The 12,557-nt window shown below is 42.4% G+C and overlaps 1 protein-coding gene across 1 annotated transcript in view; it reads left to right on the forward strand.

Moving 5' to 3' along the window:
• LOC132535591 (zinc finger protein 709-like) overlaps positions 1 to 12,557 on the forward strand; it is a 42,608-nt gene that overhangs the window by 282 nt on the left and 29,769 nt on the right. The window contains exons 1-2 of the mRNA XM_060182166.1: positions 1 to 372; positions 6,681 to 6,806. The exon at positions 1 to 372 is cut by the window's left edge and continues 282 nt beyond it. The gene's annotated coding sequence lies outside the window, so the exon portion shown is untranslated. The remainder of the gene's footprint in view (positions 373 to 6,680; positions 6,807 to 12,557) is intronic.

The following is a 12,557-nucleotide window of genomic DNA, read 5'->3' on the forward strand; positions in this document are numbered from 1 at the left end:
GGAATACTAGAGAAACGCTTTATGTTTCTCCAGGCACACCCCCTGTAGAAGTTGATAGGACAGCATTCCTGTCACTTAGAAATCTCTGGTTTTTTTTTTTTTTTATTGGGTGTAAACATTATCCAATCAGGAGAATAGTTGTGTGTGTGGCAAGGGCTTCCTCCAATTAAACTCTGAGTTAAAGGCTGCTGGTGGGTGGTGCTCCAAAGTGGAAGAAGACACTGCAGGAAATAAGACGCACTGAGGACCCATCGATTCTGTGTTTCTGGGGTCCCCTGGCTTTTCTCTACTCTTCTCTGTGTTTCCCTCATCTTCTGCTGATTTGGACCTTGGAGAGGAGTCTTCGGTAAATTCAGCGCTGGATGGAATATCGTGAGTGTGTCTCACTGAGACTGAGATTGGGAGCGGGTGCTTGAGATTTGCTAGTATTTTCCGCGATGCAGCCATGTGTCTGGGCCTCTCCCTGCTTAAGTCCACCATCTCCACTGTACCCTGGGACTGGAGATGTCTCCTGCTGTCCTGATTCTTTGTGGGGGAACTAAACACAATGTGCTCTATGGAAGGGGGTGGGGTGGAATCACTATTCATTCCCCCGCCCCCCTTTTTTTGTTTCTCTGGGGTGCAGAGTTTATGGGTCCAGTCCCATTCTCTCCTGAGCGTCCTGGGATCTGGACCCAGGACAGGGGAGCAGGAAAGGACCTGCTGACTCCAGGCGAAATGGTCAGCTTGGGGAGTCAGCATGTTGGCCAGCACCTTGCACCTGTGATTTCTCTGCCTTCATTGGGACCTGGGGTTTCAGGACTTCTTTCATTCGTTCTCATTTTTATTTTCCTTAGTGATACATTTTAAAATTCTGTTAAATTAGCCCCGGAAATGCTGCATTTTGTTTTAATAAATATTGTATCTTATTCATTTATTTAATGTATTAAAATGAATTTATTATTTATTTATTCCCTTTTGTTGCCCTTGTTTTATTGTCGTTGTTGGATAGGACAGAGAGAAATGGAGAGAGAAGGGGAAGACCGAGAGGGGGAGAGAAAGATAGACACCTGCAGACCTGCTTTACAGCTTGTGAAGCGACCCCCCTACAGGTGGGGGGCTGGGGGCTCCAACCGGGATCCTTAGGCCGGTCCCTGCGCTTTGTAGCCACATGCGCTTAACCCGCTGCGCTACCGCCCCACTCCCTATATTATTATTATTTTTTATCATGTTCAGCTATGGTTTATGGTGGTGGTGGTGGGTGGGTGGGGTTGAACCTGGGGCTTTGGAGCTTCAGGCTTGAGAGTTTCTTTGCATAACCATTATGCTAACTACCCCACCCTGCATTTTTTATTTGATTAATTATTAATTTTTCACCAGAGCACTGCTCAACTCTGGCTTATGGTGGTGCGGGGGATTGAATTTGGGACTTCAGAGGGCCTCAGGCATAAGAGTCTGTTTGGATAACCATTGTGCTAGGTACTTCTGCCCACATTTTGTTTTTGTTCAATTTATTCTGGCTTTAGCAGTGAACCTAGCAGAAGTGTCCTGTCTTCCAGTAAAGTTGGAGACTCATAAGGAGCCCCACACCTTATAGTGATGGGCATGAAGGGAGTCTGGCGGTAGCGCAGCGGGTTAAGCGCACGTGGCGCAAAGCGCAAGGACCGGCGTAAGGAGCAGGGTTCGAGCCCCCAGCTCCCCACCTGCAGGGGAGTCGATTCGCAAGCGGTGAAACAAGGGCAACAAAAGGGAATAAATAATAAAAGAAAGAGCGATGCATGAAGTGTGTTCATACAATTCTAGTGGCCCCATTGTAGTGTGCAGAAATTGAGAGTGTGGGATCCTGCCCACTGCAGTATTCCCAGCTGAGAGTCAGAATTTGTTATTTTTTTAATGTTCCTTATAATTTTATCATAATACTGTTCAGTTCTGATTTGTGATTATCTGGAGATTGAACCAGAAACTTGGGAGTCTCAGACTTGCATACTTCCTGTGCTCAGCTACTTGTAGTCATATTAAAAACGTTTTTATAGTTAATTTTTTAAAAAATATTTATTTTATTTATTTATTCCCTTTTGTTGCCCTTGTTGTTTTATTGTTGTAGTTATTGTTGTTGTTATCGTTGTTGGATAGGACAGAGAGAAATGGAGAGAGGAGGGGAAGACAGAGAGGAGGAGAGAAAGATAGACACCTGCAGACCTGCTTCACCGCCTGTGAAGCGACTCCCCTGCAGGTGGGGAGCCGGGGTTCAAACCGGGAGTTAAATTTTTTTTTAAATTTATTTACTCCCTTTTGCCCTTGTTGTTTTATTGTTGTAGTTATTATTGTTGTCATCATCGTTGGATAGGACAGAGAGAAATGGAGAGAGGAGGGGAAAACGGGGTGGGGAGGGGGAATAGACACCTGCAGACCTGCTTCATATGTGAAGCGACTGCCCTGCAGGTCGGGAGCCGGTGGCTTGAACCGGGACAGCCCGACTCCCAGTTTTTAAAATTTTATTTAGTTATTGGATACAGACAGAAATTGGGGGCGGGGCAGAGAGGGAAAGAGACAAAGACCTGCAACCCTGCTTCACGACTCCCAAAGCTTTGCCCCTGAAGGTGGGGACCAGGGTTTAGAACCTGCGTCCTTGAACATTGCAACATGTGTGCTCAACCAGGTGATTGATTTTTTTGAGAGACTCAGTGAGAAGCTAGGTTGTCAGTGACGGATAGAAGGGGAAAGAGGGCGGAGGTTAGATAGCATAAAGGTTATACAAACAGACTGAAGCCTGAGGCTCCAGAGTCCCAGGATCAATCCCCCCCCCACCACCACCACCGTAAGCCAGAGCTGAACAGTGCTGTGGTTAAAATAATAAAGGGAGTGGAGCGGTAGGGCAGTATGTTAAGGTAGGGCAGTATGTTACCAGCCTAAGGACCAGCCTAAATTGGAGCCCCGGCTCCCTGCCTGCAGGGGAGTCGCTTCACAAGCCGTGAGTCAGGTCTGCAGGTGTCTATCTTTCTCTCCCCTCTGTCTTCCCCTCCTCTCTCCATTTCTCTGCCCTATCCAACAACGCCGACATCAACAACAACAATAAAACAAGAAGGGCAACAAAAGGAAATAAATATTTAAAAATAAATAAGGAGTCGGGCTGTAGCACAGCTGTTGAAGCGCACATGGCATGAAGCGCAAGGACCTGCCTAAGGATCCTGGTTGGAGCCCCCGGCTCCCCACCTGCAGGGGGGTCGCTTCACAGGCGGTGAAACAGGCCTGCAAGTGTCTCTCTTTCTCTCCCCCTCTCTGTCTTCCCCTCCTCTCGATTTCTCACTGTCTTATCCAACGACAGCAACAACAACAATAATAAACCACACGTGGTCTGGGAGGTGGTGCAATGATAAAGCTTTGGACTCTCAAGCATGAGGTCCTGAATTCGATCCCCGGCAGCACATGCGCTAGAGTGATGGCTGGTTCTTCTCTCTCCTCCTATCTTTCTCATTAATAAATAAATAAAATCTTTTAAATCATAATAATAACCACAACAATGTTTGAACAACAAGGGCAACAAAAGGGGAAAAAATGGTCTCCAGGGGCAGTGGATTCATGGTGCAGGCACTGAGCCCCGACAATAAGCCTGGGGACAAAAAATTAATAAAATAAATAAATAAATAAATAAAAATTTAAAAAAGGAGGGGAAAGAGAATCTTACATGGCATGCTGCTGCTATAGTCTTAACTCCTCCATCATCTGGAGACCAGAAGTTGAACCAAGGTTCTTGAGCACTGCAGTGTGTGTACTCAGCCAGGTCAACTGTCACCATCTGGTCTCTGTAATCAGGTTTTAATGCAGTGTTGTACAGTGTGGCCCGTAAAACATAAGTGTGACCAATTCTGCTTATTTCAACTATAAAATGTGTTATTGTACAAAAATAATGAACTTAAATCCTTTTCAGTAGTAAAAAGTTTCCAATTATGTAACATCATAAAAGTACACCATGATTCTCATATTTATCCTTGTACATATGTGGGATTAGTGGTTTTGTAGATTCTTTTTTTTTTTTTTAACCAGAGCACTGTTCAGCTCTGGTTTATAGTGGTGCCAGGGATTTAACCTGGGAATTTGGAGCCTCAGGCATGACAGTCTATTTGCATAACCATTATGCTATCTACCCTCCACCAATTCTTTATTTATTTATTTATTTATTCCCTTTTCTTGCCCTTGTTTTATTATTGTGGTTATTACTGTTATTGATGTCGTTTTTGGATAGGACAGAGAGAAATGGAGAGAGGAGAGAAAGACAGACACCTGCAGACCTGCTTCACCACTTGTGAAGTGACTCCCTTGAAGGTGGGGAGCCGGAGGCTCGAACTGGGATCCTTGTGCTTTGCATCACATGCGCTTAAGCCGCTGCACTACCACCCGAATACCAGATTATTATTTTTTTTTGGCCTCCTGGGTTATTGCTAGGCTGTTGCCTGTACTATGAATTCACTGCTCCTGGATACCATTTTTTCCATTTTGTTGCTGCTGTTATTGCTCTTGTTTTTGTTGTAATGGGCAGAGAGAAATTGAGAGAAGAGGGAAGGACAGAGAAGGGGAGAGAATGATAGATGCCTGCAGACCTCCTTAACTTGTGAATTGACCTCCCTGCAGATGGGGAGCCTGGGGCTTAAACCCAGATCTTTGTGCCAATCATTGTGTATCAGGCCTTGTGCACTTAACCCGCTGTGCTACTGCCCGGTCCCCAGTTTTTTGTTTTTTTTTTCTGGTCCCCGGTTTTGTAGATTCTTTATGCAATTGAAGTTGGAGGAGTTTGTGTTATTAATGTGAAAGTGTCAAGAAACCTTTGGGATCTGTTTCTTTTTCAGCAATGTAGCTGAGGTTCCCAGCACAGTGCCTGTAGGAATGGAGCAGGTGATTATTGGCAACGCTAACAAGGATATTGTTAAGATACCTAGTCATGTGCCTCATGATGTAACAACAAGATGACAGTTTTCAAGTTAATTAATTTATTAAGGAATAGAGAAAACTGCAAGACCACACTTTTAAATTTAATTTGAATAAGTAGATAACATTAAATTAATTAGCCCATTAATACTTGATAGTCTCTATGCTCATTAGCACTTGAAAAGTAAACTTTACATGTCACTCATCCCAGACTTCCCCTGAGGATTAAAAATGATAATATATGGGAGTCGGGTGGTAGTGCGGCGGGTTAAGCGCACGTGGTGCAAAGCCAAGGACCGGAGTTAAGGATCCCAGTTGGAGCCCTCGGCTCCCCACTTGCAGGGGAGTCGCTTTATAGGCGGTGAAGCAGGTCTGCAGGTGTCTGTCTTTCTCTCCCCCTCTGTCTTCCTCTCCTGTCGACATTTCTCTCTGTCCTATCCAACGACATCAATAACAATAATAACTACAACAATAAAACAACAAGGGCAACAAAAGGGAAAATAAATATTTAAAAAAAGAAAAGAAATGATACTATGTGGGCAGGAGTAGATAGTATTAATGATTATGCAAAGAGACTCCCATGCCCGAGGTTCCAAAGTCCCAGGTTCAGTCCCATGTACCACCATAAACCACAGCTGAATAGTGCTCTCTGGTGAAATAAATAAATAAATAATAAAAAGATTTAACTATATTAATATTTTTGGATACATTTTATCAGCACTGCTCAGACCTAGCTTATACTTATGCAGGGGATTGAACCTGGGACTTTGGAGTTTCACGTGCGAGAGAGTCTTTTTGAATAACCATTATGCTATTTACTCCCATCCAGAAAACATTTTCAGATAGATCATTTATAGATCACTTATCAATACATTTTATTTCCCCCCAATAATGTCACTCTAGTTTTCCCTTTTAAGTCATTTTAAATATGTATGCTAGCATTCATGTTACAGTGATTTGACAATGTTTACAAAAGTGTAATATTTCAGGGATAGACTTTCTCACCTGTGCATGGTTCTTCTAGTCTTCTGTATTCCACATATGAGAGGAATACTCTGGCATTTATCCATCACTTCCTATTTCAGTTTGTGATCCAGGCAGTGGTAAGGTGAGACTTCAGTTATTCCAAAGTTTAGCGGCAGAGTTGAGCGCAGGCTTTGGTTGAAAGAGACGTTAAATAGTCTGCTCTGCTGTATGTGGATCTGGCTGAGGCAGGTCAGTGCAGTTCACACTGCCCATTGAAGCAGCAGAATTTGCCAGCTGGAAAGATCTTAAAAATAGGTAGAAGGAGTCGGGTGGTAGCACAGTAGGTCAAGTACGGGTGGCGCAAAGCGCAAGGAATGGTGTAAGGATCCCGGTTCGAGCCCCTGGCTCCCCACCTGCAGGGGAGTGCTTCACAGGCGGTGAAGCAGGTCTGCTGGTTTCTTTCTCTCCCCCTCTCTGTCTTCCCCTCCTCTCTCCATTTTTCTCTGTCCTATCCAACAACAACACGGACAGCAATAACAAGGGCAACAACAGGGAAAATAAATATAAAAATAAATAAATAAATAATAAAATAAATAATGACAATACAAATAAGTAAATAAATAGAATAAAAACAATAAATAAAGTAAATAAATAAAAAAGAAAGAAAACTACAAAAAAAAAAAAAGGTAAGAGAAACACTGTGTGGCCTCCATAGATTTATTCATTGTCCTGAGTCTCTCCTTGAGTCTCTCCTTTTAACATTGAAAGACTAGGAAGTTGAACCTTTTATGTTCATACTGTCCTCCCTGTAGGTGCAGTGATATCACGTGAGAAAGCTGTGCTGGTGGATTTAAAGCATATTCTCCAGGTGCTGCTGTGACTACAATTCATTTTCTAGCCTGAAAAGGAAGTAGGAAGAGGAGTCTGAGGTTCTTCCAGTAAGTGACCTGTCGCACCGAGATCATAGACTGTGTGTTTTTTTCCCTCCCAAATGAGATGCAGTTCAAATTACAAATGCTTACTTACAGCCCCTGATTTATCTGGCTTATGTGTAATTTCACTTACTTTAAAAACAAAACATTTGGGTAGGGATACATAGCATAATGGTTATGTGAAGAGACTCATGCCTGAGTGTCCTATGTCCCAGGTTCAATTTCCTGCACTACCATAAACCAGAGCTGAGCAGTGCTCTGGCTACAAAAAAGAAAAAAGAAAGAAAGAAAGAAAGAAAGAAAGAAAGAAAGAAAGAAAGAAAGAAAGAAAGAAAGAAAGAAAGAAGAAAGAAAGAAGAAAGAAAGAAAGAAAGAAAAGAATAGAAATCACATTTTAGAGAGCTTTCCTTGGCCTCATCTATTGTAAAGCCCATTTTTCCAGGAGATTCAGTTTGTTTCTTTTTCTTGTTAGTGTATTCATTGGATAGAGACAGGTAGAAATTCAGAGGAAAGGAGATAGAGAGGAAGGGAAAGAAAGACGAGCAGATATCTCAGTTGTAGATATTCTTGAAGCACCAATGTTTGATTCTTTGTACTTCCTGTACCATAGTTGAGCAGCATTCTGTTCTGTTCTATAACATTCATGAGTAGATTTAAAACGAAGCTTAACAGTTAAAGGTTATTACGACAGTTCTTGGGGGAGATCCTCTCATCCAGATTTATCAATTGTCTTTGATCAGGATGATAAGGAAAATCTTTGGGCAATATTCAGTTTTCTTTACTTTTTTTTTTTCTTTTTAATATTTTTGTATTCCCTTTTTTTTATTGTTGTAGTTATTACTGTTGTCATTGTTAGATAGGACAAGAGAAATGGAGAGAGGAGGGGGAGAAAAAGACCTGCAGACCTGCTTCACCACCTGTGAAACAACTCCCCTGCAGGTGGGGAGCCGGGGGCTCGAACCCGTATCTTTAGGCTGGTCCTTGTGCTTTGCACCACCTGGCTTAACCCACTGCACCACTGCCCAACTCCCAATATACAGTTTTCTTTGGTTGATCTTAGCCAAAAGGCCCAGGATTGATGAATATTCAGTTTTCTTTCTCCAGGTGTACAATTCTCTTACCTGTGGTATTTTGTAAAGTTCCATAAATGGCCTAATATCTGCTAAAAATTATAGTATGATTACTGAAATAAAGGCAGCAAATATTATATATTTCTGGCTGTTAAAATTAGAACAGTCTGACTTCTTCCCTTCATCTCCATGAACCAAAGTATTTATTTATTCCCTTTTGTTGCCCTTTTTTTTGTATTGTTGTTATAGTTACTATTGTTGTTATTGATGTCATTGTTGTTGGATAGGAGAGAGAAATGGAGAGAGGAGGGGAAGACAGGGGGAGAGAAAGATAGACATCTGCAGAGCTGCTTCACTGCCTGTGAAGTGACTCTTCTATAGGTGGGGAGGCGGGGGCTCGAACCAGGGTCCTTAAGCCGGTTCTTGTGCTTTGCGCCACCTGCGTTTAACCTGCCGCTCTACCGCTTGACTTCCGAGATTTTTTTTTTTTAATATTTGTTCCTTTTTTCTTGCATTTTTATTGTATTCATTGTTGGATAGGACAGAGAGAAATGGAGAGAGGAGGAAAAATAGACACCTGTAGACCTGCTTCACCGCCTGTGAAGTGACTCCCCTGCAGGTGGGGAGCGGAGGTGGGGGCTCCAACCGGGATCCTTACTCCAGTCCTTGTGCTTTGTACCACCTGTGCTTAATCCACTGCGCTACCGCCCAACTCCCAAAATTTGTTGATTTCTAAAAATAAATCTATCCCATTGGGAAGGGGAGTAGAAAAATTTAGTTAATGATCATTAAAGCTAGTCTATAAGTGCAGAGACATTCACTGTAGAACTGTCTTTACTTTGGAATATACTTGAATTTTTGCAAACAACAACAAAAACCTTTCCAAATCTTTTTATAAAGCTGGTAAAAAAAAAAAAAGTATCATTTATTTTTTTTTTAATTTTTAAATATTTATTTTCCCTTTTATTGCCCTTGTTGTTTATCATTGTTGTTATTGCTGCCATTGTTGTTGGATAGGACAGGGAGAAATGGAGAGAGGAGGGGTAAGACAGAGAGGGAGAGAGAGAGATAGACACCTGCAGATCTGCTTCACCACTTACTCTGGTCCTTGGGCTTTGCGCCATCTGAGCTTATCCCACTGCGCTACGCCCGACTCCCAGAATATCATTTCTTATGGAACCTTCTCACCCAGGAAGAGCCAGTCCCCATCGTTCTGTAACATCCCGGTGGACATATAGTCTTTCTTGCCTGGTCCAGATACTGTCACTCTTCCTGAGACAATTTTAAGGTCACATCCACGAAAGTCAGTGTTCCCTTCCCTGTCTGTGTGTCCCTCCCTGCAGCAGAGTAGCTGGTTCAGTCAAAGCTGATGACATTGGTCATGCTCTGTGCTCACAGCTTGTGGTCAAAATCTGAATGACACTCACAAAGGCACTCTCCCCCTTTAGTTAGGAAGCAGTGGTTGTTTGAGAACATGGAGTGAATGGGAGGGACTGGGGTGGAGAAATGGCACTGTTACCACTGATATCCTTCTCAGTCGTCTGTTTTAGAAGAATTCCTTTTCTTTTTTAAATAACATTCCAGTTATATATATATATTTTCCTGTTTTGTTGCTCTTGTTTATCGTTGTTGTGGTTATTGTTGTTATTGCTGTTGTTGTTGGATAGGACAGAGAGAAATCGAGAGAGGAGGGGAAGACAGGGGGAAAGAAAGATAGACACCTGCAGACCTGTTTCACCGCCTGTGAAGAGACGTCCCTGTAGGTGCGGGGATCCTTATGCCAGTTCTTGCGCTTTGTGCCATGTGCACTTATCCCGCTGTGCCACTGCTCGGCTACCCCAGTTAGTTTTTTTAAGTTATTTTATGCTTTATTTGATAGGACAAAGATAAATATAGAGGGGATAGGGAGATACAGAGAGACATAGAGACACCTGCAGGTCTGATTCACCACTTGTGCAAGTGAGAACTGGGGGCTTCAACCTGGGTCCTTGCACACTGTAAAGTGTGCACTAACCAGGTGTGCTACCACCAGGCCCATGTTTTAGGAGAATTAGAAGGCCCAGGAGTTCTAGTGGCCCACACCCAGTGCAACATGCAGTTATAGTAGAAAATGCAGAGGTAAAATTGGGGTGAATCTCTCAAGACCCAAAGGTTAAAGTGGTCAGGGATCTCTAGTCTCCTGGCCTTTTCTCATATTATTCTACTTCCCTGTTTCTCTCTGTGGATTAATGAGAAAGATAGGAGAGAAAGAAAGAACCAGACATCTTTCTGGTACTTGTGCTGCCGGGGATTGAACTCAGGACCTCATGCTTGAGAGTCTAGTGCCTTAGCCACTGCACCACCCCAGACCACAGAAATTTCTGTAGGAACGCGACAAAACAAAAAGTTGAGGGGCTGTCAATGCAGCATCAGAGGTGGATATGCCAGAAGGGTGAGGGCAGGAACACACATAGAGACCCCTACCTCTGACCCTGTCCTTCTGCAGGCCAATCCATGACACTGGACATGGAGTCAGTGAGGGGAAGACAGAGCTGCTCATCAAATAGGGTCTGTGCCCTCCTAGGGAAGGAAGATCCACACATCCTGGGTTTAACTCAGTAGGATTCAGAGAACACAGTCACTGTTTCCATAAAAATAAATTGATAGACAAATAAAAATAGTAAGTGATGATGATGATAATAATGAAAGTAATAATAATACTATGCAGATATTGATTTAGGATTTAAGGATGAATTCTGAATCAGAATTTTTTTTTCTAATTTTTTTGTTAGTGATTTTTATATTGACTTAGAAAAATTTAAAAAGAGTATATGTATATATTTGCATATATATTTATTTTATTTTGTGCCCATTTTTTCTTTTTAAGATTTTATTTATTTATTCCCTTTAGTTGCCCTTGTTGTATATTGTTGTAGTCATTGAAGTTGTCGTTGTTGGATAGGACCGAGAGAAATGGAGAGAGGAGGGAAAGACAGAGGGGGAGAGAGATAGACACCTGCAGACCTGCTTCACTGCCTGTGAAGTGACTTCCCTGCAAGTGGGAAGCTGGGGGCTCGAACCGGGATCCTTATGCCAGTCCTTGCGCCTGGCTCCCTGTACCCATTTTTTTCAGTGGACCTGCCTTCACTTCTTTTCTAAGTCATACCTACACCTATTACTTGCAAATGTCCTTCCATTTCTCTCTCAGAGATCTGTTGTTTTCCAGATCTGCATCTCTCGGTGATGATATAAAAACAAAGATTCCTGGTTACAGACATTTCAGGTCCTGTTGAAATTCGAGTCTAAAGTCCTCTGGCCATCTTTCAATATCTTTTCCCTGCTCTGAGATATGAACTTAAAGTTCTTTTGTGGGTGCAGAGGAAGAAGTTCTGGCTTCTGTAATTGTTTCTCTACTGGGGCATGAACATTTGGCAGGTCAATCTGTACCTCCAGCTCCTTTTTTCTTTTCCTTTTCTTTCCTTTCTTTCTTTCTTTCTTTCTTTCTTTCTTTCTTTCTTTCTTTCTCTTTCTTTCTTTTTTTCTTTCTTTCTTTTAAATTTCTAAAAATATTTATTTTCCCTTTTGTTGCCCTTGTTTTTTATTGTTGTAGTTATTATTGTTATTAATGTTATTGTTGGATAAGACAGAAAGAAATGGAGAGAGGAGGGAAGACAGTGAGGGGGAGAGAAATATAGGTACCTGCAGACTTGCTTCACCACCTGTGAAGACTCCCCTGCAGGTGGGGAGCTGGGGGCTCGAGCTGAGATCCTTATGCCGGTCCTTGCTTCTGTCCACAGCACATATGCTTAACCCACTGCACTACCTCCCGACTTCCTCCCCTCCAGTCTGTTTCTATCTTTTGCTAGTAGGGTGGGGCTCTTTTGAGAGGTGAAGTTATCTGCTTGGGGAGTTCAGGATAGAATAGCAGTAGCATCCTCAACTTGTTGGCTAAGGCTACAGTGCTTCTGTGGCTATCTGAGCTGTAGTTTGATGAGGTTTTTAGTTCAATAGTTGTCAGTCTTTGTTGTTTTGGGGCATAGTCTGTCTGGTTTTCATGGCCATTACTCTCAAAAGTGCTGAGTCTACATTTTTATATATATATATTTTTAAGTTTTATTTTTATTTATGTATTCCCTTTTGTTGTTCTGTTGTTGTAGTTATTATTGTTATTGATGTCATCGTTGTTGGATAGGACAGAGAGAAATGGAGGGAAGAAAGAAAGATAGAGACTTCCAGACCTGCTTCACTGCTTGTGAAGCAACTCCCCTGCAGGTGGAGAGCCGGGGGCTCGAACTGGGATCCTTACTCAGGTCCTGGCACTTTGCGCCATGTGCACTTAATCTGCTGTGCTGCCACCTGACTCCCCCTGAGTCTACATTTCTAAGTAAGTACTAGTGTATGGGTCAAGGGATATAATTTGAATTACAAAGAGCTACCTGTGCAAAGGAACTATTCTTGAATAACTTTGGAGAAATGTATGGCAATTATAAAGAGAAATGTAATTATGGCAACATAATTCTATTTATTTTATTATTTGTACTGGATCACTGCTGAACTTCTGCTTCAGGTTGTTCTGGGGGTTTTACATGAGAACTTAAAAAAATAATTTCTTATGGGATAGAGACAGAGAGATATAGAGAAGGAAAGAGACATAGAGACACATGAAGCTGTGCTTCACTACTCCTGAATCTTTTCTCCCTGCAGGTGG

This window comes from Erinaceus europaeus, chromosome 23, assembly GCF_950295315.1.
Source record: "Erinaceus europaeus chromosome 23, mEriEur2.1, whole genome shotgun sequence".
Lineage (NCBI taxonomy): Eukaryota > Metazoa > Chordata > Mammalia > Eulipotyphla > Erinaceidae > Erinaceus > Erinaceus europaeus.